Here is a 7506-nt window from a genome sequence, read left to right on the forward strand (position 1 = left end):
ACTTTCGTTGACGCATTTTTTGCAGAAAATGTTCATTTTTCGTTATACTCAAACACCCCCTTAAAGAACTCGTTCAAACTCATAAAATAGGTTCAGCAAGCTGAATGTGAACAATCAGTAGGCAACTCTACTCGATTCCACTCGGAGAAGCTCCTTGGATAGTAAGAAATATATCTTATAAGTAGTTTTTTAATCTTATTTCTCCCCGCTTTAAAACAATTGTATTTTTTTTTTGTAGCGGGTGCGGTTTCTTAGGGTTAATAATTTCACAAAAAAAACAAAACAAAAAAAAAACTTTGGAATAAGGCATTCATGCAGCCCAGTGATTCTCACGGGAGTCCATAGAGGATCCAACCATGACAAAGTTGGTCCGTAAAGCGTTTCAAATCCTTGATCACTGTTCCCAAGATCAAGATTTTTGTGCAACTTGGAGATTCAAAACTCTTAGTAAAAGCAGCCCTAAAAGATTCCTGCTTCCGCTGGAGGAGTAGGGATAGTTTCGTCATATCGAGAAATTTGGAGGAAGCTTGTGGATCATTTACGGTTTGTCAACATGGCCGTTACCATTTCAGACGTGAAGCCAATAAGGGTAGAATCGTCATTCTATCACGTAAGGATCCTTTTCTGTCCTTGACCAAGAATCAAAATTATATTTGGCCTTTTCCTATTTATTGCAGAAAGGGTTAAAAAAGCGTCAGAGCACGCGAGAGCGAAACGGGGGTTTCGATTAGTAGGCAAAGTGGGTCCCCGTGGGTCCCACAGGATCGAGACCCGAAGCCTGGTCTGGGCCCACCCTGCCCCAGCTTTCCCCAGCCATCGCTTTTCGGGAAGTGTAGGACTCCCCGCGTCAGCATACGCTCACCTCATCCGCCCTCGAAGATTGGGTGTCTGTTCTGTTACTCTGCGGTATGGGTCATAAAATTACCAAATTGGCCTTCTGTGTGGTAATACGGGACGGTTAATTAGATTACGAAAATGGCCTTTGAAATTTTTGCTTAACGGCGAGTACCGAGTTTAAGAGTTGTTACTGCCTCAGGTCGGCTCTCATGTGACTTGCGTGAGTCTCTCATCTGCACCGCCTGTAACATGAAGATCTGACAGGTTCTGTCACAATCTGTAGGCCGTACGCATCGATCCTCTATCAATGCGTGGACTAAATACCAAGGCGAGGTCGGCCAGATGGCCAGTAGGGTAGTTGTTAGGGCGTTGAGATGAGTATGTCGGATCAAACCCTACTGGTGAACGGGTGTGTATGTAACTTTCAAAGGTGAACCATGCAAGACAGGGTGGTCGTGGGCCTCACTCAGGGTTTTTCTAGCTTTAATGGGGTTTCTTGTTATACAAAAAACATGAAGTAAATGATGCGAGAAGTAACCTCGTGAGATCAGTATCCGGGTTTAATGCATCAAAAACTGTACAAACTGAGGGCTATCTTATCCTAAAAGTATTTGGATTTTGAATCCTACGGAGGTAACAACCAATTTAGAAAGTTTGAGCTAGAAATAATATCTTTTTTTTTATATTTACGCAAAGAAACCACCCTTAGGATCAATAACCTAGTTCACTGGCTTTTTTTTCGTGTATTGTCCTGACAACTTAAAACTCTGTGGGCCCCATGAAGTCATCAGACTTCGGCTTGCACAAGAGGTGACACCAATGGGATTTGATCTTAGATCTTCCTATATTTTGAAAACCCTAGATTTTGAAAAAGCAAGAGGAAGTATCAAAAATTTTCAACACCCGCCTAAACTTTTATCAATAATAAAAAATACACCTAAGTTTTAAAATTTGTTAATAACACACCTAAACATTTTTATGGTTAATAAAAAAAAGTCCAAAGTTCAAAACTTTTCAAAACACTTTTTGGTTCAAAACATGTTTGGGAGGAATATTGCTACACAGAGTAATGCCCTTCTTCTATAGAGCTGGAAGGAAGTGCATAACCTGCCTCCAATTTCTTCTTCTCAATGAGTCTCCTGCAAACCCCTTTAGTAACTCTTGTGATTCCCTTAATCTCAATCCCATCTCACCAGTGGCGTAGCTAGGATTCATGTGAGAGGGGGCAAACAGGGGTGTAGCAAAAAAAAAAAATTTGTGTGATAGTCGGGGTTTCGGGAGCAGCGCCCCGAATTCTTTTTTTTTGAGATAAAATAAAAAATGGCTATAATTATTAATAAAAATTTATTTCATATGGACGAATCAAACTATTTGCTGCAGTCAGGGCTGGGCTAGGACTGGGCTTTAAAAAAGAATTAACTGTTTCGGGAGCTGCCCCCCCCCTAACTACGCCTTTGCATCTCACCATCTTCTAAAGGCAAGCTAAGGGTTAGGCAGACCCCACCAGTTATACAACGTACCATTGGGTTTTGAACTTGCAACATTCCTTATCGTGGTGACGTGCACTAACAGCTCCTACCAACAAACAGAGCCCCGTTGGTATCTCACCATCTTCTTCATCAGCTAGAAGTTGGGGCATTGCCAATGGAGTTGTGTTGCCGTGCTGGCTGTACTTATGGTTGCTGTCCTGACAGAGTAAAATTTCATGGGCTTATTACCCCTTGCCCTCAGCTCCTGCTTGCACAATGGGTGATATCCATGAGATTTGAACCTAGACCAGCTGTCTAGAGACCTAGGTCTCATCCCACTAAGCCAAACTCCTTTTGGAGAGAGAGAAAGAGAGACATAGAGAGGGAGTACTTGAATAAGTTAAGGGTAAAATTATAAAATTCGATTCATAAGGTCTTTTGAGAAACCGATTCACAAGCTGAACCGATTTTAACAACATTGAGCTGAGGTGCATCAAAGCAAAGCAAAACACGTTCTCCTCTAATCATCCATTTCAAGGGCTAAAAATGTCATACACCGGCTTACACCAAGAAATATCATTTTTGTCATTTCTCGCATACGGTGGGTCCCATTCTTGGTCTATGACGCATTCCCCATGCATGGTCCATGGGCGATGGACCAAGATCCAAGCCACAAACCCAGGCTCACTTTCCACGTGGCAGGTTGCTGTCCCCTTAAATTGCCACGTGGTCAGCTTCAAGCTGCCTCCTTGTCTTACTCCTTACTGCTGCAAACGGTTGGGACTCGGGTCCATGTGGATCCAGATCCAGATCCAGATTCTGCATCTCTTTTGCATGGTCGAGATGGGAAATGCAGAAACGGACCGGACCGCATCCTTATGTATGTTGGTCCGAAAGGCATGTTTAAAGGTAAGCAAAACTGCAAAAGTATACATGCCAATGGGTCGGATCCACCAGATAAGGTAGAGATCATAAAGTTCCCTAACCAGGAAGGGGTCACCCAAGTGGGCTTCACATCCTCTCCTGCTCAATAAGCCTCATGGATATGGATGCAACTGATCAGATACGATACGTGTCTGATCAGGATTGACCGGAGATGCTATCTGTTTATAGAGAGGGTTCTGGATCCTGGATCCACTTAGGCCCTGAGCTTCTGTGGTACCATATCCTCAAAAAACTGGAAAAAAACTAACGCTTTTATGCAGAAAAGGTTAATTAAGTGGGTGCATTAAACCCAACCCAACTTGGATCCGAGTACACTTGCATTTAACATGGTTTTTTCTACTCCTTCTCCTTGAAATCTTCATACCACTCGAGCCATTGAAATAGCATCCGGATCCGGACTCATATCCAAATAGATCCGACCATATTAATTTGTTCCAGATCAAGCTCATAATCGAATATTCATACACTTGCATTAATGCATACTATTTAGGGCAGGTAAAAGAACCGAGCAGCTTGTGACTCAGCTAGGTTTGGTTCATCACTAACTTGTTCGTGATTGGTTCATATAGCTGGTGAGCCGAGCCACGAGCAGCTTATTTAGCTTAAACAAGTCGAGCACGAACATAGGCTTGGCTTGGGAGAACTCATATAGATAAAAATATATATATTTAGATGTTTTATGTATAATATATATTTTAAGTGTAATGTATAAAAAGAATAATGCATGAAATATATATAGATAAAGAGAATGATGAATGAAAAATATATACATAAAATATAAGCTATTAAGTGTAATATATAAATATATAATTTAAAAGTAATACATAAAAATATATATTCCATGTATAAATAACATGAAATGTTTTTACACGAGCCCGCTCATGTTTGGCTTGTCTCATTCAAGGACTAGCTGAGCTTAAGCTCAGCTCAGCCGAAAACGAACACGAGCTGAACCATGAGCTCACTCCACTAGTAAATGAGCTGAGCTTAAGCTCAGCTGTTTGGTTTGTTCGTTTACCAGCCCTAATACTATCAATCTGATAATTAATTCAGGTCAGATCCAAACCAGTCTGGAGTTGGATCTCCAACCCATTAATACCAGCAAGGGCATAAATCTGGCATAGTTGTACGGAAGCAAGATCGTTATCAATAAAAAAATAATGATCAAGTGGCACAATATGATTGTGAGGCCATTCTCTTAAATCTTATGATGCAAGTTGTTCTTAACTTTTTATCAAATCTGACCCCCTAATTAAGGTGGGTCAGTTTAATAAGAATGGCTCCTTGGATCATATTTTTTAACTAAAAAATATGATTTTTTAAATCATAAAAATTGTGTTTTCTCAATTGTTGATTTTTTAATCATAAAAAAGTCCTATATACAAATCGGATTTTGGCTAGTTAAGCATTGATCTTCACTAAATGAATGATGTAGATCATGCCTGTGGAGTCCAATTTGATTAAAACAAATTGCAACAATGAAATCCTAAAGAAGGGTATGAAGATAGGAATGACATAGGGGATGAGTGGAAGCGGAACCGATTTGCACATATGTTGCAGCTACAGCGACAAAAGTTTAAAATGAGAAAATAATGCCATTTTTTCTGAATTTTAAATTGATTTATTTTCTTGTGTTTTTATCCGCAAAATATTGGCGATGAAAAGCATTTTTTTGCTCAAAAGAGAAAAATAAAAATGAGAAAAAGAATTTGCCAACATGTCTTTGTTGGCTGGTAAATTAATTTTTTTTAAATGCCGGCATTTGTTACAATGGTTGCTGCTTAATGACTTAAACAAATGACACACCAAGCAATTAGTGATTTACATGGCTTAGAAAAAAAGAAGTGAAACACTTTCACGTTGATCATGGCGTGATAGCGTATGTGGGGCTAGGTTTGTTTGGTAGGCGCTGTTAGTGCAGGTCACCTTGTGTTGGGACGTTGCAAGTTCAAAACCCAATGGTATGTTCCGTAGCTGGTGAGGGTCTGCCTAACCCCAGCTTGCCTTTAAAAAAAAAAATTGTGTGGTGGAGTACGTGGGGCCAAGGACAACTGATGTTTATGATATTGGGGTGGGGTATGTGGACCCCAGAAGGTCACCTTCTTTATGTCATAATCCACAACTTTTTATTGAAGGCATTAACCTCAATCACTGTAGACAATAATGTGGTGCTTAATTCCCTCTTGCATTTGCTCCAACTTTTTAAAAGGGAGCCTTATCAAATGTATAATCAACAACCAGTTGTTCAGTTTTAATATAAAAACAGACCACTACTTTCGGCGGGTTCACAGCATCATTAAGGCCCTGATAAAGCCAAACAATTTTTCCTTTTTTTTTGAAAAAAACTCACCAAGAACTCGGTCGCTTAATGGGTCCGTCCCGCTGTGAGGTAAAACCCTTGATTAGGACACGACTACTTTGCCTTATGTGTAAAGTTGTGAACACACCCATGCACGCGACCCCCACTGTGGTAAGCCAAACAAGTTTTCATAAGCTTTAACTTAGTTTCACTCCCTTGGGATCGAACCCTCAACAGCAATGGAGCAGCACTGTGGGGCCAGTCCACTCTCTTGAGGTTTGTCATTATAGGGTGGGACCAATTAGAGCTCCATCTTGATGGGTTCCTTGTAATTAATAAAAAAAAGTGTTCCAACTGTAGTTATGTTCACCCTTGCCAACCAAGACCCTAACTTTAAGAGTGGTATGATGATGAACATTACTATAGCAACCCTTTAAAATCAGTTGACCCAAGGGGAGCTGGCATGGTGGGGTCCAGTCTTGGCTGCTAAACGAGCAGTCAAGGTTCGATTTTCATGGGCGTCGCCCCTCTGCGCAAGCTAACACATAACATAGGCCCCCGGGCAGGAGTTGTAGCCTCAGAGTTTTATGCTGCGGGCACGATGACTGTAGGTATGGCAGGTTGAGCCAGCGGGATCAGGTCTTGGAAAAAACTTTAAAATAGTTGTTGTAGACTTGTAAGGTTGGTCATGTGAATATGTGTGTGAAATGAATACAATGTTTAGCTTCAAACTATTTCTCTAGCACCACTCAAATTATGGAGCTAACTTTTGAGGTAAGTTTCCACAAACGAGTCAATAAACAACTAAAGGTGGTCGCCTGCAATATCACTCTGGAATCTAAGATAAGGAAAGATATGCCTGCACTAGTGCACTTAATCCTATGGTATAAAATCAAAAGTACGTTGGAAACGGGAAAAGGCAAAGTTATATGGACTCTTTTTATGATTCCTCACCCTCTTTTCCTTCTCACTAAAGCACGGGTTGTACTGTGTCTTGTTTACATGGAGAGAGAGAAGCTAGGGTTTAGCTTTGATCTAGTTGGTCCCTATGCCTCTCTTGGAGTTTACTGTGTTATGGGTTCTGAAATTGGAATATGAGTTCATCTGAGAGTTCAAAAAAATGCTCAAATTCCAAGTTTCAAGTTCATACCTGAAAAATGTCAGAGTTCAACAATACACGATTATCTGGAAAAAGAAAAAGATTATACCACCATATGTCATAGTTCAAAGTCTTGGAATTCGTAAAAGGAGCTGACAGATATACCTACATGACACCAAACAGGAATTGTGCAGCTCCCAATTCAATGGAATGTTCTAGACAAAGTATCCAATCAAACAAGTTACAACAAAAGGAGAAAATGCAAGTTCTCAATTCTTCTGGCCCTGTCAATTTTGTGTACTTTTTAGCTGGCATTTGTAGTAATTAAGTCAGATAAAAGTCGAACAACGACAAACCATACACTCGTAATTCGTCTTGGTAGAGACATTAGAACACCGACATGGATAAGCAAAAGCAGTGTTAATCCCATTGGATACTACAAAATAGAGAGAGGTTTCTCTTCCATGTAGGGGTGGGCATCGGGACCGGCCCGGTCCCGTTTAGAGCTCGGCTCACCCGACTTTAAGTGCGGCCTGGCCTGGAGATGGCCCGACCCCTTTATTAACGGACGAGTTTTGGCCTAGTTTTTAACGGGCTCGGGTTTGAAGAGCAGCCCATGGCCCAATAGGCAAGCGGGCTGGGTCCGGCCCAAATTTATTTGTAAATAGTAATAGCTAACAAGTTCCCAACTTGCCATGAACCCAATTAATTATCTTTCTAGTTTTCATAAAATTAATGTAACAATTGGGTAAATAGTAATAAGTTACTATGCAATGACGTTTAATTTTTAAATTATTAAATAATTCAAGCCCAGCCCACATATATAATGGGCCAGGTTTCATCCCTAATGGGCTCAG

Source organism: Nuphar pumila, chromosome 13 (genome assembly GCF_984573655.1).
Source record: "Nuphar pumila chromosome 13, dmNupPumi1.hap1.1, whole genome shotgun sequence".
NCBI lineage: Eukaryota > Viridiplantae > Streptophyta > Magnoliopsida > Nymphaeales > Nymphaeaceae > Nuphar > Nuphar pumila.